The sequence below is a fragment of the Plecotus auritus genome, assembly GCF_963455305.1.
Source record: "Plecotus auritus genome assembly, chromosome: 10".
In the NCBI taxonomy this organism is placed as follows: domain Eukaryota; kingdom Metazoa; phylum Chordata; class Mammalia; order Chiroptera; family Vespertilionidae; genus Plecotus; species Plecotus auritus.
In genome coordinates this window covers 12,806,708-12,830,471 of record NC_137785.1, presented here as the reverse complement: position 1 = coordinate 12,830,471, position 23,764 = coordinate 12,806,708, and the positions used below count along the sequence as shown (strand labels likewise).

The 23,764-nt window shown below is 51.8% G+C and overlaps 1 protein-coding gene across 2 annotated transcripts in view; it reads left to right on the top strand.

The window, feature by feature from the left end:
* The first annotated feature begins 883 nt into the window (after window positions 1–883).
* The window catches only part of BICRA (BRD4 interacting chromatin remodeling complex associated protein), an 81,742-nt gene continuing 58,861 nt past the window's right edge, over window positions 884–23,764 (top strand). For both annotated transcript variants that reach the window (XM_080645723.1, XM_080645722.1), the window contains exon 1: window positions 884–964. The gene's annotated coding sequence lies outside the window, so the exon portion shown is untranslated. The remainder of the gene's footprint in view (window positions 965–23,764) is intronic.

The window sequence follows — 23,764 nt, the reverse complement described above, 5'->3', positions numbered from 1 at the left end:
GGAGGAAACGGACCCAGCACTCTCGCGGCGACCTGGGGCCCTGGGAATCCCACCAGGCCGGCTCTGCAGCAGGACCGACCCGTGTCCCCAGCGCCCTCCGCGAGGCCGTCGCGGCTCGGCAAAGACCGACTGGGATGAGTGATCAGGCAGCCCGGGGTCTCGGCCAGTCGCCCCAAAGCCCCTGCCACCTTCCTCCTTATGGCTAGGACTCCGGGCTCCTTCCCGGTTTCACAGGCGAGACCTTCCTTCCTTCTCCATACGCGACTCCCGCTACCTTTTCAAACCACCGCGTCTTCCCGCCCGGCGACCCTCGCCCGAATCGGGGGCGCGCCCCGGGCGCACGGCGACCCCTTCCCAGCCGGGCTGGGCGCCCGGGATCTGGGGGCCGCAAATCCCTTTAGCTCTTCCGCAACACCAAGCGTCGTTAGAGGCAATCGCCGGACTCCACCGGAGTCTGAGAAGGCGCGCCCCCAAACCCCCGGGACTGGGGCTGAGGAGGGGGCGGTGCTGGAGCAAAGGGCCCCCTCCCTGGGCGGCCGCAGCCTCTCATTCGCTGGCGGGCCCGCCGCTCGGCGCCGGGAGCCGGGGCCGGTTCGCCGGGAGTGGGGCGGGGCTTCCCCAAGCCCCTCCCCCAGCGAGGGCGGAGGGAGGAGGAGGAGGAGGACGAGAAAGGGGGGGCGGAACACAAAACCTGTAAAGGTTTTTTTCTTTTGCATTTAATTAAAAATAATTTTTTTTTTTTTTGCAAACCCGAGGGGTCCTCCCCGGAGCGGGCGCGGGGCCGGGGCGCCCGGGCCGCGGCGCGGGGCGGCGGCGGGGACCCGGCGGAGGGTGCCGGGCGGCCGCCATGCGATCAGGCAGTGCGCTGACCGGCCCGGCCGGTCGGCCCCTTCTGGGTCCTCCCTGTGCAGCCCGTGCGGGGCCGTCTCGGAGACCCCGCGCCGACGGCTGCTCAAACATCAGGGTGAGTTTCTCACAATGTAGCAATTTCTCTTTAAATCTCTTAACTCTCTCTACCTGCGAGTCGGGGCTGTGACAGGGCGCAAAAGCGAGGGGGGAGTGGGGGTTGGAGGCGAGGGTGTGTGTGGGGGGAGCCGGAGCCGGGGCCGAACCCACCCCCCCGACACTCACACACTCAGCCCCCCAACCGGGGCGCAGCGTCCGCTGCCTCCTTTTTTGCTCGGCGCCCACCGCCCCCGGCAGCCCCCACCCCCCGCGACTCTCCTACCATCACCGCCGCCCCGATCCTGCGGGGACCCCCCCACCCGGCTTCCCTGCCCAAACCCGGCGCTCGGTGCCTCCCGGCCCTCCCGCCGGCTGCCGGGGATACAATGGAGCGGCGGAGAGACGAGACCTAACGTTCCACGGGGGGAGGGGCGGGAGACCCCCTCCCCGGCCCGCGGGCTTCCTCCCCTCGCCCTCCCCGGCCTTTCGGGGAAGAGGAGGGCAACGGGGCAGCGGACGGTGATTTCCCGGCTGAAGGCGGCGAGACTTCATCTCCCCTTCTCGCCCGTCCCCTGCGCCCCCTCCCCAAATGTCTCCCGGGGCTGCCGGGGAAAAACGGGGCCCCTGGCCAGCTGGGGAGGGATGGATGTGGAAGGAGGCCACCGGGTCTCCTCCTCCCCATCGCCCCTAAACAATGAAAGGAGTTGACTTGGTCCCCCACCCTCAGCGGGGAAGGGAGCTGACCCCCTCCCCAGCGGGCTGGCTGGTCCCGGAGGGGGGCCGTGGAGGGGGAGTGAGGAGGGAGGTGAGCCTTACCCCTGTCACCTCCCGGGGTTTGGGGCGGCCCCCCACCTCCACCCCCTCGGCCCGGGAAGGGGAGGCACCGGGCCCAGCCCGGGCACCGCGCTCGGGTGGTGACCTTTAGACAAAGGCAGCCCTTTCCCTGGGGTGAGCCCGGGCGAGCCGGGCCCCTGCGGAGGGCCGCCTGGCCGCGGGCACCGGGAGGGAGGGATGGAGGAGGGAGGAGGGATGGAGCCATCTGGTTTTCCCATCCCTGGCTGCCCCTGGGCTGCTTCTCCGGCTGCTGTCACGGGCGGCCGCGGGGAGACAAGGGACCTGGGCTGCCCAGGCCTTGGTCCGCGGCCAGCGGGGAAGCGGGCGAGGAGCCGCGGGAGGGTTCGGGTTGGGGCGCGGGCGCCAGCGGTGATTGGAAGGCACTGTGGCTCCTTCCTCTCCGCGCCCCTTTGTTTTGCTTTGTGGTTCTGAGCAGCTGAGCTTCCAGGGAGGTGGGGTCAGAGGCCGCCGTGTCAGCTCCTTGGGGAGGCGGGGGTGACAGGTCCCGGCCCTCCGGTGTTCCCGGTGTTCCCGGACAGGGGCTGCAGTCCGTGCCCAGCCTTCCGTCCGTCCAGACTGGCAGCCCCTTTTGTCACAGCCCTCCAATAGTATAACAAGGATCTGGGTTTGTACTGAGCGCCTGCACTTCCCTCACATCTTTTCCGAGGGCGCTTGTCTGGGAAACACTTTGTAGAAACACCAAGACACCAAGGCCTGAGATTTGTAAGTTCTGAGTGCTTTCAAACCCTCACCTGGGGCGGGGGTAGGGGTGAGGCTGAGTCAACTCTGACCTCAGGGATGGTGGGAGAACAGGGGAGGTGACAGCTCAGGAACTACTCCCTGCCCATGTGCTGGTGTCAGGTGGGACTTAGGGGGTTCATTGACTTCCCCCGCCCTTCCCCATAGCTCCCCAACTCCTAGGGGTTGGAAATAAGCTCATCTCTCTACACAGGGAGCATTAGGGCTGCTGCAAAGTGGCCACAATGGGAGGAGGAAGTAGGGACTGCTATTAGTCCATTTTGCAGGCAGGCTAATGGAGGCTCAGAGAGGTTAAGTGACTTGCCCAAGGTCACACAGCCCCAATTTGTAACCCTCTCAGGTTTCTCCAACTCCGTTCAAAACTGTTAGGTTCCCCTGTACCCCTCTTTGGCACTTGGTCCCTTTGATTTCAATTGACCTGGGTCTCAAATGTAGTTAATCCCTGGACAGAGCTGTCAGAGGGCACCTGGACGCTGGGCTGAGGGCAGGGTCATCTCACCTGTGGCCCAGCTTGTGCCTGTGGGAGCTGAGAGTTGAAGGTGTGTGAGTCAGGGGAAGGGGGGTGTCCCAGGCCTGGCTGAGGTCACCCAGGAGCCAGCCCCACTGTCATCCTCTTTTCCCCCTGAGCCGGGACTTGCCCTGGCTTGCTGCTCCTCAACCCTGCAGGGCGGGAAGCTGAGCTGTTGGGGACCTGGTTGTCACTCTGCCCTGTGGCCCTCCGTGGCACCTGACGCAGCTGGCAGAGAGCTTTCCTGCCCATTCTCCGCTTGGCCTGGTGTCACTCCTGCTCCCAGTCTGTTACCTTAGGGAGCTCATTTCACTCCCCGTCCTCAGTTTCCTCATCTGTAGATGGGGATAATTACAGTTCCCGCAGCTGTCCTTGCGGGGGGGGGGGGGGGTGAAAGTGTATCCAAACGTTTCATTTTTGTTTCTCATTCAGCAGGTGGGATGTGGCCTGCCTGTAGATAATTCCGCTTTGGTGACATACCCCTTCCCCTGTCTGACCTGGGGCCCTCCCCCTTCAGCATTCACTGGTGCTGAATCCACCTTTGGGGGTCCTGTGTCACCTCCCTCACTAGCTGAAGAAACTGAGTTCCAGGGAAGCCTGGGCCGTGGCTTGGGGTTGTGGCAGGCGGGTTCCATGTTTGTCAGCAGAGCTGGGAAGACCACATTTTGAGGGAGCCCCTGCCCCCCAACTGCTGTCCTCTCCTTGATGTGCAAATGTCTTCCTCCGGAAGATGACAGGCATAAGTAGTAATACTTCTGGGTGGGCAGCAGGAGGGGGCCTGTAGGCCTCTAGGCTGCGTGTTTCCTGAAAGTAGGAATAGATTTACTTTGAGGTGGAAGCAGGAGTAAGCCCCAGAGGGACAGGCCTATGCCCTGCCCCCCTCCCGGCTGACTTCCTTCCCAGAGGCCTCTGGGGCATTCCCTGGGGATGTGGGGTCCTCTTCCCCTTCTCAGCTCTAAGAGTCTGTGGAGGGGCCAAGAGGTCAGCGCCAGCCCTGGGGTGGGGGTGGGGGGCGGGGGAGGGAGGGTGTCCCCCAGGTGTGGGGAGGATTCTCGAGCTCCAGCCACCAGCAGAGTTCCCGCCAGCCTTCCCAGCTCTCCCTGTGGCTGTCTTGACTCCTGGTCTCAAGAATGCAGAGGGCTGCTGGTGGGAAAGTTAATTGGAAACAGGGAAGCATGGCATTCCTTCCCAGCCGGCCTGGGCTTAGAGAGCAACGGAGGGGCTGCCATCCTCCCTCTCCTGCCCTGCAGGGGAGAGGACTGGGGGGCGTGGTTGTCTGGCCCTGGTCTCTTTGGGGCCTTCCCCCCACCAGGCACTCTCACTCTTAGTAGAAATAGTAAGTTCCTGAACTACACATCCACGCGTAGAGTGTTCCCCTCCATCCGAAAGAGCGGCCCCCCACTTATTCCCTGTTCCTACCCGGTTTGTCCCCTCTCTTTGAGGGCGGAGGGCCTGCGTCACACTAGGGACACATGGGAAATGTTTACTTGAATTGTCCCCAAGGAGCCCCTCCTCATTCCTTCTCTAGACGTCGCCCCTGCCTGGAGTCCCCATTAGAGTTTTGTCCCCATTGACTGAAGCCTTTGTGTCTCGGGGGCCACGTGAGTGTCCCCGATGGGGAGAGAATGTTTTCTAAGACTTTTCTAGTTTTGCTGACAATTAGTTTTGTGTAGTTTGTGTATCCATGGTGGTGGGGGATCTGTTGGCAGGACCAGCAGGGGAGACTGCCTTTGTCTTTTGAATTGTTTCCAATGAAACTTCCTGAGGGCCTACTGTGTGCCAGGGTCCTGGGGCTCAGTTAGGTTGTTGGGACCCAGTCCAGGAGGAGGCGAAAGGTAAGTGTTGTTTTCAGGGCTGGATTCGCTATGTGGGATTTGACAACGTCTGTTGGGTAGTCTGTGAGTCCCCAAGGAGGAAGCAACTTTTTTCTCTCCCCCTGCCTCTCTCTTTTTTTTCCTAAGCGATACAGGCACGTGGGACACATTCAAAGTAGTAAATCTCCTTCTCCATTTCCACTGGCGTCCCTGGGACCCCGGCTTGCCTCCCCAAACGCCGCAACTCCTCAATTCTGATGCTCTGTACACACCCATTTACATCCGTGTGTCTACCTTTAAAAATGTTTGCTGTGCACAGACGGTAGCACGCTCCTCCCATCATTCTGCAGGTGGCTTTTTCCACTTCAGCTCCCTGGGAGACACTCCTGTGCTGTACACGGAGGGTTTCCTCGTCTTTTTCTTGGCTGCATGGTATTCCGCGGAGTGGGTGAATCCTCCTTGACTTGACAGACATGGACGTGGAGACGTTTCCAAAAGTTCCTGCGCGCAGAGAGGGAAGGCATGCTTCCTCGTGTCTTATTGGGAAATGGACACGCCTGTGGGATCAACTCCTGGAAGCGGGGTTGCTGGATTCTTAACCTGTCACCTGTCGTTTGGTCACTCCGAGGAGGTCCCGTGGCAGCCGCACCTTGAAGTCATTCCCCTTCCTGCTCAGTTCATCCCACCTGTCCATCCCCGGGGTCTTTGTGTCTTGTGACCTCCTTGCCTCTTCCTCCTGCCTGTGGCCTGCTTCATGTGCTTGCAGGTTGGTGTGGAGGTCAAGAGCGTGGGCTTGGGAAGCCAACTGTCTGTTGGTTCGAATCTTAGCTGTGCCACTTGCTAGCTGAATGGTTGCAGCCAAGAGGCTTGCTTACCCTAGGCCTCGGTTTTCCCCTCTATTAAATGGGTTCATCTCAGTACCTACTTTTGGAAGGTTGTTGTGAGGGTTTACTAACATCCATAAGAAGTTCATAGGTAGCCCGGCCAGCGTGGCTCAGTGGTTGAGCATCAACCTATGAACCAGGAGGTCACGGTTCGATTCCGGGTCTGGGCATACACCTGGGTTGCGGGCTCGACCCCAGTGTGGGGGTGTAGGAGGCAGCCAATCAATGATTCTCTCTCATCATTGATGTTTCTATCTCTCTTCTTCTCCCTTCCCCTCTGAAATCAATAAAAAAAATACATATTTTTTAAAAGTTCATAGGTAGCCATACAGCCGGTGGTGGTGTTGTCTGTCATTCTTTGTCAGTTCTTTCTCCTGGGGCCTTTTCAACTCAGCTGCAGCGTGAACCCCCTAAACTGGCAGGCATGGGAGGGAACGCTGGCTCTTCCACCTAATCACAGCACGACTCTGGGCAAGTGATGCCTTTTCTGAGTCTCAGTTTCCTTGTCTGTAGAATGGACTCAGGCCGGCTCCCTGGTAGGGTCTGCTGGGTGGGAGGGCCTAATGAGGCAGAGTCCTCCCAGGCCGGGCATGCAATTGAGGTTGCTGCTGTTTTCACTGTGATTGCTGTTCTCCCATGGGACCCAGGCTGACTTCTCCACTCTGAAAGGTCCCCATTGTCTTCCCCAAAGGCACATGGGAACAATGTTGGCATTCTGAACTGGACGACACATAGCAGGCTGCTCTGGCGTGACTCTGGAAACAGGCTGGGCTTCCCTGCTCTGTGCCTCAGTTTCCTCATCTGGAAAACATGGGAACAACAGGGGACCCACCTCAGACCTGCTCACGGGTGTGCAATGCCTGGCATATAGCAAGGGCTCAAAAACTGTTAGTGGGATTATTATTATTGTTGTTATTATTAAGAGAAGTAGCAAAGTCTCCCGGAGATCAGACCCACGTTTTTATTGCCTTCCCCCCCAAAACCCTAGGCAATCAATGTTGGCATTTTATTTATTTATTCTTAATGATTTTGAGCGCGTGAGAGAGAAACATTGATTTGTTGCTCCACTTATTTATGCATTCATTGGTTGGTTCTTGTATGTGCCCTGACTGGGATGAAACCCACAAGTTCGATGCATCCGGACGATGCTCTGACCAACTGAGCTACCCAGCAAGGGCTCAGTGTTGGCATTTTAAATGGAGGCAAGGTCCCAGGCAATCAAATACCCTTCGGGTCTCAGTTTCCTCATCTGTAACAGAATTCCCCCCGCCCTCCCGGGGTTGTTATGAGATTTAAGTGAGGCAAGATGTGGAAAGCTTTCTATTTTTAAAGATAACTTTTTCAAAATTGATTTTTTGAGAGAGAGAGATCAATTTGTTTTTCCACTTAAATAGACATTCATCGGTTGATTCTTGTATGCGCCCTGACCAGGGATCGAACCTGCAATGTTGGACAATGCTCTAACCACTGAGCTAGCCGGCCAGGGCCCAGCCAGGCTCCTCTTGCTCCCTCCATCCCTCAATAATTCCCCTTCAAAGTGCCTCTCGTGTTTGGCACTTTGTTGACTTTAGGTGACACCTGCCCCTCCCCCCGCCCCCCATCCCAGCCTGCAGTGTTTCCTGGGTTCCAGCCTGGCAGCCTTGGAGCAGAGTGAGGGGGGATGTCTGTGGCTGCAGGACCCTGGTGAAAGACCCCCGGGCCCTGGACGATAAGGGGGGCCCCTTCCCCCAGGACCCCTGCGCAGGTGGAAGCTTCCCGAGCCCCTTTACCAGCCCGTGGTGCTGCTTGGTGTCCCCTGTGAAGTGCTGGTCAGGGGGACACCGGAGCTCCTGCCTCACAGGGTGGTTGCCACTGTAACTTCCTTCGTGCTCTTCACGGCACCTCCCCCATCCTTGAGTGTGGACCCCCAGGCTGGGTGAGGGGGGGGGACCCTCTGGAAGAGCTCTTAGCTCTTAACCTCCAGGCCAGACTCCCCTCGGCGTAGCAACCTCTTGCCACAGAGTCCTTACTTCTATCCCCAGAATGTGCCCGTGACCTCCCGCTTTCGTGCACATGCGCCCCCTTTCGCAGAGCGTTTTGTACGTCTGTGCTCCCCACAGCTCTCTCCTGGAAGTAAGTTCACAGACCGTAAAACGCAGAGTCTATACGTGCATCTGCATGGGTCTCGCTCTACAAACGTGGCCACCTTTGTGGCCCACCCCCCTCCCAATCTAGAACATTCACCTATATACTGGTACATATGCACTTACATGTAAGTGTGTAACATTCCCTGTGTTCCCACCTCCCCCGGCAACCTGCTCAACCTGCTCGCGTATTTAAGTGCATCTTTTTGTTCTTCTGTGCCATGGCAGTTGCTGGCTTTGTGTGATGGGTTCTTACTTTATATAGAGGATCCTACTTTATTTTTCCCTCTGGGTCTTTCCCATCCAGCTCCTTGCTTTTAGGGCCTCATGTTGCCACTTTTCCATGTTGTCTGTTGCTTGGCCCAGCCAGCTATGGTGCAGTATGGGGTGCAGTCATCATAGTTTGCTTACAAACCAGGGCCAGACTCCCAGGTGGCCAGCATCTCCCTGTTACAGAGAGGTAAAGTGACTTGTCCAAGGTCACCCAGCTAGCGGCTGATAGAGCAAGGATTTGAATCCAGGTGGAGTCTCCTGGTTAATTCAGACCTACACAGCGGGCCTTCTGTGTGCCTGGCCTTAGAGCTCTGCCCTCAGGGACAGGGCAGGAGGTACACCGAGTACACACCCATCCTCCCTGCAGTGTGAGATCAGTATCTTGATCAGCTGGGCTGGTGGATGCTGGGAGGAGACATGACTTCTGGGGTATGTTGGGGCATCAGGGCAGGCTTCCTGGAGGAGGGAGCTTCTGGGGCAGGCTTTGGATTCAAGGCCATTCCCAGCAGAGAAGCGTGGGATGCACTGCACAAGCCAGTCGAAGCTTCATGGGGAAGGAGGGTCTGAGACATGGAGGCTGGGAACTGGGGTGCCGTGGTTTTGTTGATGGGAGGAAAGAGAAAGGAGTCTAGGATGGCCCAAGGTCATTGGCCTGAACAACTGGGTGGATGCAGCTGCCCTGTCTTGGGACGTGATAGAGCGCTGGTAGTTTGGGGAACTCAAACCCCAGAGAGCAAAGCTCTAACACCCTCTTGGCTGGTGGAGCAATGCGGAGAGGAGAGAGACGGAGAGTGAGTGAGTGAACTGAAGGGGTCTCAAGTGAGAGACGGGGGCACTGAGTGAAACTGAGCCCCAGGGATGGGGATGAGTCCCCAAGGAGAGGACGGGAGAGGGCTGAGGATCAGCCTAGGTGGCCGCCCAGGGGAAGAGCGGGAGCATCTTTGACCCAAACAGAGAAAGAGAGGGAGGAGGGTCAGGGTCAGGCACGGTCAGCGTCTCAGGAACAGCGTAGGGAGTTCTAGGAAGGTTGCAGCTTAAATGGACTTGAGGTCGGGCTTCCTGGGTTGGAAGCAGCTGTTCTGGAAGCAAAGATGTCCTGGGTTAGATGGGTAGTGGGGGCAGGAGCCAGACTGGACCATAATGAAGAGCCATGAGAAGGGGAAGGATGGCCCATGGAAGGAAGGAAGGAAGGGAGGGAGGGAGGGAGGGAAGGAGGGAGGGAGGGAGGGAAGGAGGGAGATACCTTGCTATCCTCTATAGCTCCTTCATGCTCAGGTAAACATCTAACCTTCACCTCTCAGACAGCACCCCTCCAGTCTGGCCTGGGCTTATCTCCTTGACCTCACCTCTCACCTTTAACCTTGCCTTCTCCATGCACCAAGCTTGGTCCTTCCTCCCCACGTTTGTCCTTGCTGTGCCCTCTGCCTGCAGAGATCTCCCCCAACTCCTTCCTGTCTCACAGGCCTCTGCGAGGGCAGCCTTCCTCATTGACCCTGTCCAGCTTCCTTCGCGTCCCTTAGTTTATTCCCGAGACAGAATTCCTCCCCAGGACCTGACTCGGAATAAGCTCGTAATCGGCAATGTAGTGCATAAATGAGGGGCCAGGCGGCCTTTGCACAGGTGGGGAGGAGACGAGCACATGAGATTGGTTTTTCAGGATCTGAGCAGGCTTACAAGCTCAGGAGAGAAAAGGAAAGGAGTGAAGGAAAGTTCTGGAAGAGGCAGTACCAGGTTGGCCCCAGGAGTGTGAGGAGGTGAGGAGGCGAGGAGAGAGAGGCATGAAGGTAGAGGAAAGATGTTCGTGTGGTTGGGAAGGAGTTCAGGAGCCAGCGTGGACCCGCTTGGAGACAGGAAGAGAGGGGACTGAGGGGGGCCTGACGGTGGGGGCAGGGGAGCTTGCAGCCCACCCTCTTTCGGCCTGAGGGTAAGAGTATGCTGGGGTTCACAGTTTGAGGAAAAGAGGTGTCAGGTCCTTTGAGGAATCTGATCAGAGACTACAGACCTTCTTTTTTTTTTTAATATATTTTATTGATTTTTTCAGAGAGGAAGGTTGAGGGAGAGAGAGTTAGAAACATCGATGAGAGAGAAACATCGATCAGCTGCCTCCTGCACACCCCCTACTGGGGATGTGCCCGCAACCAAGGTACATGCCCTTGACCGGAATCGAACCTGGGACCCTTCAGTCCGCAGGCTGATGCTCTATCCACTGAGCCAAACCGGTTTCGGTGACTACAGACCTTCTTCCTGGAGAAATACACACTTGGCTCTCCCCAAATCTGGCAAAGGATCTCGGGGCGCTTGTGGATCCGGTTGAGCTTGACATAGATTGTGACCATAGCGATGATAATAATAACAACAGCTAGCACTGCCCCAACCCTGGTCTAAGCATTTCCTAAGCACTGACTCATCTACTCACAGAAGGGCCCTAGGAGGTAGGTGCAGGGAGCACCCCCGTTTTACAGATGAACAAACTGAGGCCCAGAGCTGTTAAGTGACTTGCCCAGAACCGCACAGCTGCTAAATGGTGGTCAGGCCGCAGAACCTATAAAACCTCTACACTTCCTTGTTACTGGAGCCACAATGAGAAAGCCCACAATCTGGAAGCTGCCCTCACCCTTCTGCCCCCACTTTGGTTTGGGATCCAGCTTGGGTCTCAGCTGAGCCTTTGGAAGCCCCGGCTCAGCAGGGTGCAGTCCCTCCTTCCTTTCTCTTTCACCCTCCTTTGTGTCTTCATTAACATAACCGTGGCCGCCCCAGCTTCCCCCAGACCGAGGCTGTGTGTGAGCTTGTGAGCGCCTGGGTGGGTGACAAGCTGGTATGAGTCAGCAAGACCTAAGGGATGGGGTGGAGGGGTCAGGACTCCCAAGGCACATCTGGCTTGCAGCCGGCTGAGGGACTTGGAGCAAGGGCCCCCACCTCTCTCAGCCTCAGTGTCCCCGTCAGTGAGAGGGGCCTAATCCCTTCCTCTTGCAGGTCAGCTAGGGGACGTCGCGTGTTAACACAAGTGCTGCATGTATGGCACTAACCGGGACCGTGTTTCAAAATTCAGAATATTTCGGCACATGATGGTGGGGAATACCTAGCAAGCTCCCTGGCCAAGGATTTCTGCAGCAGCGAGTATTTCTGCTGCCGACGGGCCTGTGGCTGTTGACGCTGAGAGGGATACATAAGGATGGTCATTGCAGGCTGGGTCTGTCCCCGAGTGATTTTTTTAAAGACTGAGGGAAAAGGATGGTTTTTAGAGATTTTTGGAGATTGGGACGGCAGATATGATGTCTTAGATTTATCTAAATTATCTAATAATGGGAATGTTGTGGGATCTTATTTGAGATAATGTGTTGTCAAGATGCCTGGCATATAAGCACGTTATAAATGCTAGTTGAGCCCTAGCCGGTTTGGCTCAGTGGATAGAGCGTCAGCCTGTGGACTGAAAGGTCCGGGGTTCGATTCCGGTGAAGGGCACATGCTTGGGTTGTGGGCTTGATTCCCAGTAGGGGGCATGCAGGAGGCAGCCGGTCGATGATTCTCTCTCATCATTGATGTTTCTATCTCTCCCTCTCCCTTCCTCTCTGAAATCAGTAAAAATATATTAAAAAAAGACAACAACACACTTAAAAAAATAAATGGTAGTTGATCACGCTCACTGTCATTGCTATTATTTTCACTAACCAGCTTTTAGTCTGTACCCACTGGTGCAGACAGCAACCAACCGTTTCTCAAACTTGACCTGGCCACAGATTCCTTGGGGGCCTGTTAAAGTGTGGGTTCTGATTCAGTAGATCTGTGGCTCAGCGCTTCTAAAAGGCTCCCAGGTGAGGCCCCTGCCACTCCCGGACCACACATTTGAATTGCAAACGTGATTTCCCCAGGGTTTCCATTTGCTTCAGGCTCTCTGCAAGTCTGAGACGTTGGGTGCCCAGGCTAAAATAAGATTCCTCAGCTCTTAGCTTCCGGTTTGCTAATTTGAGGGAAGGTCTGTATTAATTATTACACAGGAAAAAGAGTCATAGGACACTATAATTCTTTTCACTGTCCCCCCTCCCTTCGTAGAGGGGACCTCTGTGGGAAGTTTGTGCTGTATTCTTTTTTTTTTTTTTTTTAATTGCCTTGAGAGAGAGAGACATCAATTTGTTGTTCCACTTATTGATACATTCGTTGGTGGCTTTTAAAAATATATATATTTTTATTGATGTCAGAGAGGAAGGGAGAGGGAGAGAGAGATAGAAACATCAATGATGAGAGAAAATCATTGATCGGCTGCCTCCTGCACGTCCCCCCACTGGGGATCAAGCCCACAACCCAGGCACATGCCCTTGACTGAAATTGAACCTGGGACCCTTCAGTCCACAGGCTGATGCTTTATCCACTGAGCCAAACGAGCTAGGGCATTGGTGGATTTTTGTATGTGCCCTGACGGGGGATCAAACCTGCAACCTTGGTGTATTGGGATTACACGCTAACGAACTGAGCTACCTGGCCAGGGCCAATTGCACTGTATTCTTTCAACCCCCTTTTCTAGGCATACATTTTTATTTTCCTTTGAGCATATATACCATATGAATTCTTGTATCCTTACTTTTTAACTTGAACAAATGTCTTCAAATTATTTCCATGTCAACAACCTAGAACGTTTCGGTATATGGGACAACGCTTCAACCAACTGAGCCACCCAGCCGGGGCAGTCGTTCATAATTTATTTACCCTCTACCTTATGGATATTTTTTTATTTCCAGTATTTGCTGTGAGCCTATATGTGTCTTTATATACATATATATGTTTTTTAAAAATATATTTTATTGATTTTTACAGAGAGGAAGGGAGAGGGATAGAGAGTTAGGAACATTGATGAGAGAGAAACATCGATCAGCTGCCTCCTGCACACCTCCCACTGGGGATGTGCCCGCTACCAAGGTACATGCCCTTGACCGGAATCGAACCCGGGACCCTTCAGTCCGCAGGCCGACGCTCTATCCATTGAGCCAAACTGGTTAAGGCGTGTCTTTATATTTAGTGTGTCTCTTGCAGATAGCATATAGTCTGACAGTCTCCATCTGATGATTAGCATGTTAATATTAAGATCATTGCTGTCCAGTAGAAATAAAATGCTAACCATTTATGTTATTTGAAATCTTTTAGTAGTCACAGTAGAAGCAGGGGAAATTAATGTGAATCTATTTTATGTACTCTACGCAAAATACTATCACATCATTTCAACCTGTGTTCAATATAAAAATCATTAATGAGATGTCTTATAGTTGGTTAAATACACATAACATGAAGTTCACCAGTGTCACCCTTTTCCAGGGTACGATGCAGTGACAGGTATCTTTGCAATGCTGTGTAAGTAGCGCCGCGATCCACTTCTAGAGCTTGTTCGTCGTTCCAAACGGAAACTCGACCCACTAAACATACCCTCTCAGGCCCTCCTCTGATAGTAACCATATTCTGCTTTCTGTCCTTATAGATGCTCTAGGTGCCTCGTATAAGTGGTACCCTACAGTATCCATCCTTCCGTGCCTGGCTTAATTCACTGAGTGTCATGTCTTCAAGGCTCATCCGTGTGGGAGCATGTATCCATGCTTCATTCCTTCTCGTGACCGAGGAATATTACATTGTCTGTACAACCACATTTTGTTCATCCGCTTGTTCGTTGGTGGACGCTGGGGTTGTTTCCACCTTTTGGCTGTTGCGAGTAGTGCTGCTTTGAACATTGGCATCGAGTCTGTCCAGGCCCCTGCTTTCAGTTCTTTCTTTTTTCCTCCCCGCATGTTTTTATTAATTTTACAGAGCGGAAGGGAGAGGGAGAGAGAAAGAAACATCGATGAGAGAGAAACATTGATCGGCTGCCTCCTGCGCACCCCGTACTGAGGATGGACGCCAGAACCCAGGCATATGTCCTGAATGGGAATCGAACCGGGGACTTCCCGGTGCCTGGGAGGAAGCGCAACCAGTTGAGCCACACGGGCCAGGACTCCGTTCTTTTGGATATAAACTAGGAGTAGAATGGCTGGGTCATATGGTAATTCTGTGTTTAACTCTTTGAAGAACTGCTGTTTTGCACAGTGGCTGCACCATTTCACATTCCCATCGAGCAATACACAAGGGCTCCCATTCTCCACACCCTCACTAACACTTGGTATACAGTCGTTGTTTTTCCTACTCGTAAGTTTTCAAAATTTGTTGTTCATTTCACACTCACAGCACATCTCAGTTGGACCAGCTGTGTTAAAAGTGCTCGGGAGCCCTAGTTGGTTTGGCTCAGTGGATAGAGCGTTGGCCTGCGGACTGAAGGATCCCGGGTTCAATTCCCATCAAGGGCACATGCCTGGGTTGTGGGCTCAATCTCCAGTAGGAGGCGTGCAGGAGGCAGCCGATCAATGATTTTCTCTCATCATTGATGTTTCTATCTCTCTTTCCTCTCCGAAATCAATAAAATTATATTTTTAAAAGTAAGTGCTCGTGAGTGGAACTACTTGGTGGAGAGTCTGGCTCAGACCATTAGCTGTTCACGGTGTTATTGATGCAGCTGGATTTAAACCTTGCCTCTTGCTGTTTGTTTGCTGCTTATGACCCATGCTCTTTGTTCCTTTTTTCTCATTTCCTGCCTCCCTTAGATGAATTGAGTAATATAGTGTTCCCTCTTACCCCCACTGTTAGCTGATTCACACTACCTCTTTGTTGCTCTAGAGCAGGGGTGGGAACCCTTTATTCTGCTAAGGGCCATGTGAACATTTATAACATCATTTGTGGGCCATACAAAATTATCAACTTAAAAATCAGCTGCTGTTTGTGGTTAAACCTTTAATTAACTCACCCCTAATGCCTTGGCAGGGCCAGACCACATGATTTCTCGGGCCTTATAGGGCCTTTGGGCCGGACGTTCCCCACCCCTGTCCTAGCGGTTCCATCCTGCATCTTGGACTAGAATTTGGGCGTGGAGTCCACGGGGAGATGGGAGCCATGGGGGGCTTTTGAGCTGGGGAGTGGCACTACCTGACATTCTTGCAGCCACACCTTCAGTGGCTTGTGCAAGAGTGCTTCTACCAGCCAGATTCCTGGAAGAGGACTTGCTAAGGCAAAGAGAAGCTTCATGGAGATGTGGGTGGGCCCTGCCAAATTGCATTCCACAAAGGCTTCACCATTCTCACCCCTTGCAAACAGCAGCCAGGATATATTGAGTGACTGCTTCGTGCCAGGCCCTAGGGACACTGGCCAGAGTCAGCCCGGCTCCTGCTTCAATAACTCTCCGTCCTCGAGGCCCAGGGCAGCCTCTGGAGCTGCCTGTGAGCTCGAAGGAAGGCCAAGGTTTCAGGGGAACTGAAAAAGGAGAGGCGAGGGGACACTCAGGTGGCGGAAGGAGGGTGGCAGCTCCGGGTGGCGTGAGAGTGGCTGGATCAGGAGGCGGACAGCATTGGTCTGGAGGCCGCACGTGTGGGCTCCCTGTCCGTGCAGGACATGTGCGTGCGTGCGGCGGAGTAAAGTAACTCCCGCCCTCTGGGCTTGTTTGGGGAGGAACACAGCGCTGGGGTTGTTTACATTATCTCCACGGCGGGAGGGGATCAGCATCGGGAACGGGTCAGCCTGACCTAGGGGCTGCTTGACCCAAGTTTTGGACTGTGTTTCAGGCCTGTGTCAGATAAACTTCCTGGGCGAGCTACTCTAGGCCTTGGGTGACAGAGGGAAACTAACAGCAGGGCTGCCTCCCAGGAGTGTGCCGGGGCTCCAGTCAGCAACTCGATGGCAGCACAGAACTTAGGACCCGCCTGGCCCATAGGGAGGCTCCGGAAAGGTTAGCTGCCATTATGGCTACTGCTGCTGTTCTCTTTGTCGTCTTTTTTTTTTTTTTTTAAATATATTTCTTTATTGATTTCAGAGAGGAAGGGAGAGGGAGAGAGAGATAGAAACATCAATGATGAGAGAGAATCATTGATTGGCTGCCTCCTGCATGCCCCCCACTGGGGATCGAGCCTGCAACCCAGGCATGTGCCCTTGGCCGGAATCGAACCTGGGACCCCTTGGTCCGCAGACTGACGCTCCATCCACTGAGCCAAGCCGGGTAGGGCTGTCGTCATTTTTTTAAAAATATATATTTTATTGATTTTTTACAGAGAGAAAGGGAGATGGCACTAAGACATCCGTAATGTGTAACTATCACCTGTGTCCATTGCCAGATAGAGAGTTAGAAACATCGATGAGAGAGAAACATCCATCAGCTGCCTCCTGCACGCCCCCTAACTGGGGATGTGCCGGCAACCAAGGTACATGCCCCTGACCGGAATCGAACCTGGGACCCTTCAGTCTGTAGGCCGATGCTCTAGCCACTGAGCAAAACCAAATAGGCCCTCTTTGTCATCATTATTATTTAAGTTCTCCAGGCAACAGCCAGATCCTTCTTTATCCCCAGGGCCGAGACCCCGGAGGTATGAAGTCAATTGCTCAGGCTCAGAAAATTGCAGAGCCGGGATTTGAAGCAGGGTTTGTCTGATCAAAACACCACCGCCACCATCAGTAATGGTCCCGCCGTGACTGGCAGCAGGGCCAGACCTGAAGCCAGGCTATTTATAGTCTGTGTGTGTCACTCTGCAAGTGAATATTCATGTGTTTGGCTGTAGAAATATTAGGGTTTGATTACAGGGTGCCGCCTCCGAGCCTCTTGTGGGTGTTCTGTAATAGACGCGGGCACGCCATTCCCTTGCACAGTGTGGGGAAAGGCTGCGTTCGGCACACATCTGAGCTCGAGGGATTTGAATAAAAGATCGTGGACCTGTATGCATGCAGATCCCGTCTTCCCTTCCCCACATCCCCGGTTGCATATTGCACACACCGGTTAGCATCCTCACGGGCTGTGCGGACTCCTCAGGTTCTCCGCTCCCTGCTGGACGGTTCAGAATGAGCAGCCTCGTCAACCCTTGATGGGATTGAAGGCGGGGATGCTGGGTGGGCGGTGGGAGTGGGCAGTGGGGCTTCCGGAAATCTGGTCTCCAAAAGCTGGGAGCCTGGAGTCTGTGCCGGGCCGAGCCTGGTGATGAGGGAGGAAGGGGGAATGGGATGATGGGCCAGGAGCAGTGTCATGGAACCAAAGAGAGGCCAGGCCCTGTAGATGGTCAGGCAGGGGAATTAGGGCGAGCAGGCCGAGGAGATTGTACTCACGCCCCCGGCACAGGCATGTTGTCTCTGGCCTGTACCCCGGTGCTGAACTCTCCAGGGTGGTCTCCGAGGCACCCAAACAGTGTGTCCAACACGGAGCTCCCCTCCCCCAAAACCAAACCAAAGCACAGCACAGCCTGCGCCTCTCCAGGTTGTCACCGTCTCTGTTAATGGCAGCTCCCGCCTCCCCCCGGGACCAGGGCTAGACACTTTTACATCATCCTTGACTCCTCTCTCTCTCAATTTTTTTAAAAAATATATTTTTTATTGATTTTTAACAGAGAAGAAGGGAGAAGGATAGAGAGTTAGAAACATCGATGAGAGAGAAACATCGATCAGCTGCCTCCTGCACACCTCCTACTGGGGATGTGCCCGCAACCAAGGTACGTGCCCTTGGCCAGAATCAAACCTGGGACCCTTGAGTCCGCAGGCCAACGCTCTATCCACTGAGCCAAACCAGTTAGGGCTCAATTTTGTTTTTATTTTTAAAATTTTATTTATTATTTTTAAATTCTCACCTGAGGACATGCTTATTGATTTTAGAAGGGAAGAAAGAGAGAGAGGAGAGAGAAAAAGAGAGGTGAGAGAGGAACATCGATTGGTTGTCTCCTGTGTGCACCAACCAGGGATCAAACCTTTCAGTGTACGGGACGACGCTCCAGCTAACTAAGCCACATTGGTCAGGGCGCTTTCTCTGAATTTAAACTCAAATTTTTTAAATATGGTAAATAGCACAAACATAGGAGTTACCATCTTAGCCCTTTGGACATGTACAGCTCCATAGTGTTGAGTAGATTCACATTGTCGTGTTGGCCACCTCTTCCTCTCTCTTGTGCACCTGTCGCCTCTGCCTAGGGAACGTCTCCAGAACCTGGCCTCATGTCCCCACCTCCACTGCCCCCTACCCTGGTCCAGCCACTGCCTGGACCGTTGCCATCTCCTCCTCCTGGGACACAATCTTCTCCTCTCACAAAGCCGGAGGGACCCTCCTGTAACCGGAGCCAGCTCCTGATCCCTCCTCTGCTCGGAGCCCTCCCGAGGCTCCTGTCGCTCAGAGTAAAAGCTAAGTCCTTACCGCGGCCCGGAACGCTGCTGTCCTCAGAGCAGTAGCCACTGGCCACATGTGGCGCCTGGGCACTGAATGAGCTGTGAGTGAAAATTGCACACTGGATTTCAAAGGCGTAGAACGAAGGGGCGGGAATGTAAACTAACCTCAATAGTATTTTTTAAAAAAATATATTTTATTGATTTTTTTACAGAGAGGAAGGGAGAGGGGTAGAGAGTTAGAAACATTGATCAGCCACCTCCTGCACACCCCCCACTGGGGATGTACCCGCAACCAAGGTACATGCCCTTGACTGGAACCGAGCCTAGGACCCTTCAGTCCATAGTCCCATGCTCTATCCACTGAGCCAAACCAGTCAGGGCAATAGTATTTTTTAAAATGTATTTTTATTGATTTCAGAGAGGAAGGAAGAGGGAGAGAGATAGAAACATCCGTGATGAGAGAGAATCATGGATCAGCTGCCTCTTGCAAGTCCCACTGGGGATCGAGCCCACAACCCGGGCATGTGCCCTTGACCGGAATCGAAGCTGGGACCTTTCAGTTCGCAGGCTGACGCTCTATCCACAGAGCCAAACCAGCTAGGGCAATAGTATTTTTATATTAAGAAAAATATTAACATTTTATAATACTGATCGCATGTTGAAATGATCGTGTTTACATATATCAGGTTACATAAAATATGTTATTAAAGTTATATTACATATATATAATAGAGAAATATGCTAATTAACTGGGACGCTGGGACGGGTCCACTGGACAGGAGCGGGTTGCTCGTGCAGTGTCAGGGGCAGTTGGGGGCGGGGTAGCTGGGGGAGGGCCTGATCAGCAGCCCCCTCGGCTGCTTCAAGGGCCGGAGAGGGAGGCAGGGCCAGACCGGGACTCTAGGGTGGGCGGCGCTGGGCTCCTAGTATAATATAGATGAAGTCACCTATTCTTTACACTAGAAATATGACAATGCTCGTGGCATATTCCTTTTGGACAGCACTGATTTAGAAGGTTCCTCCTCTGTGGGCTGGTTGGAGCAGCAAATGAATTAACATAGCTAAAGCTTTCGAACACTTCCTGAAACATCAAAGGCAACCCAAGTGTTAGCTGTGATTTTTTTATCGCCATAAAATGTGCATTACATAAAATGTACCATTTTTACCACTTCTGAGTGTACAGTTCAGTGGCACTAAGACATCCGTAATGTGCAACTATCACCTGTGTCCATTGCCAGAATTCTGTCATCACCCCCCACACAAACTCTGTACCCATTAAATAATAACCACCTATTCTCCTCCCACCAGCCCCTGTAACCTCTAGCTACTTTCTGTTTCTATGAATTTGCCTATTGTAGCTACCTAGTATAAGTGGGATCATACAGTAATTGTTCTTTTGTATCTGGATTACTTCACTGAGCACAGTTTTCAAGGCTCATTAATTTTGTAGCATGTCTCAGAATTCCAGTTCTTTCTAAGGGTGAATGACACACCACTGTATGGATATAGTACATTTTGTTCAATCACTCATCAGCTAATGGACAGTTGGGTTGTTTCTACCTTTTAGCTTTTTTTTTCTTTTTTAAAATTTATTGTTGTAAGTATTACAGATGTCCCCCACTGACCCCCTCTTCCCCGCTGCGGCCCCCTCCCCAGGCCTTCACCACACTACTAGTATTGTCTGTCCATGGGTTGGTTATGCATATATGCATGTAAGTTTTTTGGTAAATCTCTTCTCACCCACCCCTACCCCCTTCCCTCTGATGAGATTCATCAGTCTGTTCCATGGTTCCATGCGTCTGGATCTATTTTGTTTGTCAGTTTATTTTGTTCATTGGATTCCATATATAAGTGAGATCGTGTGATATTTGTCTTTCTCTGACTGGCTTATTTCACTTAGCATAAAACTCTCCAGGTCCCTCCATGCTGTTGCAAAAGGTAAAAGTTCCCTCTTTTTTACAACTGCATGGTATTCCAGGGTGTAAATATGTCACAGCTTTAAAAAATATGTATTTTTTAATTGATTTCAGAGAAGAAGGGAGAGGGAGAGAGATACAGAAACATCAATGGTGAGAGAGAATCAGTGATCAGCTGCCTCCTGCACGCGCCCTACTGGGGTTCAAGCCTGCAACCCGGCCATGTGCCCTGATTGGGAATTGAACCGTGACCTTCTGGTTCATAGGTTGATGGTCAACCACGGAGCCACACCAGCCGGGCCACCACAGCTTTTTATCCACTCATCTACTGATGGGCACTTGGGCTGTTTCTAGATCAGAGGTATTGTACATTGTGCTGCTATGAACATAGGGGTGCATATATTCTTTATGATTGGTGTTTCAGGCTTCCTGGAAGTGGGATCACTGGGTCAAATGGCAGTTCCATTTTTAATTTTTTGAGGAAACGCCATACGGTTTTCCATAGTGGTTGCACCAGTCTGCACTCCCACCAGCAGTGTACTAGGGTTCCTTTTTCTCCGCATCCTCACCAGCACTTGTTTGTTGTTTTATTGATGGTAGCCATTCTGACAGGTGTGAAGTGGTTCCTCCTTGTTATTTTAATTTGCATCGCTCTGATGATTAGTGACTTTGAGCATTTTTTCATGTCTCTTGGCCATCTGTTTGTCCTCTTTGGAGAAGTGCATATTTAGGTCCTCTGTCCATCTTTAAATTGGATTGTCTTCCTTTTGTTGAGTTGCATGAGTACTTTATATATTTTGGAAATTAACCCCTTGTCAGATATATCATTGGCAAACCTGTTCTCCCACACTGTGGGTTCCCTTTTCGTTTTGATGCTGGTTTCTTTTGCTGTGCAAAAGCTTTTTATTTTGATGTAATCCCAGTTGTTTATTTTTTCCTTTGTTTCTCTTGCCCTAGGGCCTAGGGCCTAGGCTATGTATCCGTGAAAATTCTGCTACGTGACATGTCTGATATTTTGCTGCCTACATTCTCTTCTAGGATTTTTATGGTTTCATGACTTACGTTTCAGTCTTTTATCCAATCTGAGCTTATTCTTGTGTATGGTGTAACTTGGTGGTCTAGTTTCATTTTTTTTGCGTGTACCTGTCCAGTTTTTCTAACACCGTTTATTAAAGACACTGTCTTTACTCCATTGTATGCTCTTGCCTCCTTTATCAAATTTAATTGAGTGTAATGGTTTGGGGTGATTTCTGGGTTCTGCTGTGCCATTGTCTGTATGCTGTTCTGGTGCCAGTACCAGGCTGTTTTGATTACGACAGTGGCTTTGTAGTGTAGCTTGAAATCCGGTGTTGTGATCCTTCCAACTTTGTTCTTCTTTAAGTTTGCTGTGGCTCTTCGGGGTCTTTTTGGTTCCATATAAATTTTTGGAGTATTTGTTCTATATCTGTGAAATATGCTGTGGGTATTTTAATAGAACTGCATTGAGTCTGTAGATTGCTTTGGGGAGTATGGACATTTTAATGATGCGAATTCTACCAATCCACGCACACAGTATATTCTTCCATTTGTTTATATCTTCCTCTATCTCTTTTTTCAATGTTCTGTCTTTTACCTCCTTGGTTAAGTTTATTCCTAAGTATCTTAAATTTTTTTTATTGCGATGGTAAATGGGATTATTTTTTTAGTTTCTCTGAGAGTTCATCATTGGTGTGTAAAAATGCCATCAATTTCTGGGTATTAATTTTGTATCTGCTACATCGCTGAATTCATTTATTAAATCTAGGAGCTTCTTCGTGGAGTCTTTAGGGCTTTCTATGTACAGTATCATGTCATCAGTAAAATTGCAAATGACCGTTTTACTTCCTCCTTTCCAATTTGGATGCCTTTTATCTCTACTTCTTGTCTGATCACTGTGGCCAGGTCTTCCAGTATTAGGTTGAATAAGATAAGAGTGGTGAAAGGGGACATCCCTGTCTTGTTCCTTTTCTTAGGGGAAATGGTTTTAGTTTTTGCTTATTGAATATGATGTTGGCCGTAGGTTTGTCATATATGGCCTTTATCATGTTGACGTATGATCTCTCTCTTCCCACTTTGCTGAGAGTTTTTATCAAAAATGGGTATTGGATTTTGTTGACTGCTTTTTCTGTGTCTATTGATCATTTTTTTTTTTAATCTTTCCGTTTGTGTATGTGATGTATCACATTTATCGATTGGCGAGTGTTGACCCAGCCTTGCAGCCCTGGAATAAATCCCACTTGGTCATGGTGTAGGATCTTTTTCATATATTGCTGGATTGGATTTGCTAAGATTTTGTTGAGGATTTTAGCATCAATGTTCATCAGGGATATTGGCCTGTAATTCTCTTCCTTTGTAGTGTTGTTCTCTGGTTTTGGAATTAGGATAATGCTGACCTTGTAAAAAGAGCTTGGAAGTGTTTCCTTCCTCTTGGATTTTTTGGAATAGTTTGAGGATAGCTTATTATTTTATTACATGATGTGGTCCCTAGCTTTTTACCTAACCTCATCTCCCACTGACTACTCTCCCCCTCGCTGCTCCAGCCACTGCTCCAGCCACGCTGGCTTCCTCACCTCGGACAAACAAGCACCTCAGGGCCTTTGCACTTGCGGCTCCCCTTCCCCATGGCTCCCTCCCTCCCCTCTTCCATCACGCCTGGCCTTTTCACTCTATTTAAAATTGCAGACCCCTTGCCCTTCTTCCCTGCTTTTCCTCCATGGCACTTACCAACTTCTGACATACCACTTATTTTATAGTTATATTGACTTTATGTAAATATTTTATATTGCAAATATATATTTTTTTTCTTTTGAATTTTCTCTGGTGCTATGACTTACCACACATCCCTTGTGGAATCAGACCGGATAATAAATAATTAATAAGCAAGTAGGGTAGGGATGGAAAACAGCTCTATTCATAGCCTAGTACAGGGAGAAGCTGTCATGCTGCCATGAAGCCTGTCGTGTGGGGTGGGGACAAAGATCATCTTATGAGTCCAGCGTCCATGTTGCTGGGACCAAGGTGCCCGCTGGCCTGATTCACCCGGTGTTGGAATTAGAGCTCTTCCCCGTGTGCCTTTGGCCGGAGGAGCCTGGAAGACGCCTGGGCAGCTTGCTCCCTGCCAGCTCTTGTCCACCAAAGCCAGACGGTCTGTGTCGGGTGAGGTGACTGGTCGAAAGGAAGGACATCTCCCACTTGGGTCAGGGTCACCTGCCGCCGAGGGGCCTGGTGCAGAGTCAGTGACAGCGACTGGACACCGACTCCATCCTGTCTCCTTGGGGCAATAGCAGCCGTCCACGTGGGCCGCCCTGGGCTGGCAGGAGGCGGGGCAGCAGCGATGCTGTGGGTGTAGGGTAGGCACAGGCCTTCTCCTCACAGTGCATGGCCTGGGAGGCAAGGAGCAGTATCTCTAAGTATTTTTAATATTTATGAATAATTCTATATATAACATAGCATTTCTACTTGAACATTTATAAATGTCATTTACAAAGTACATGAA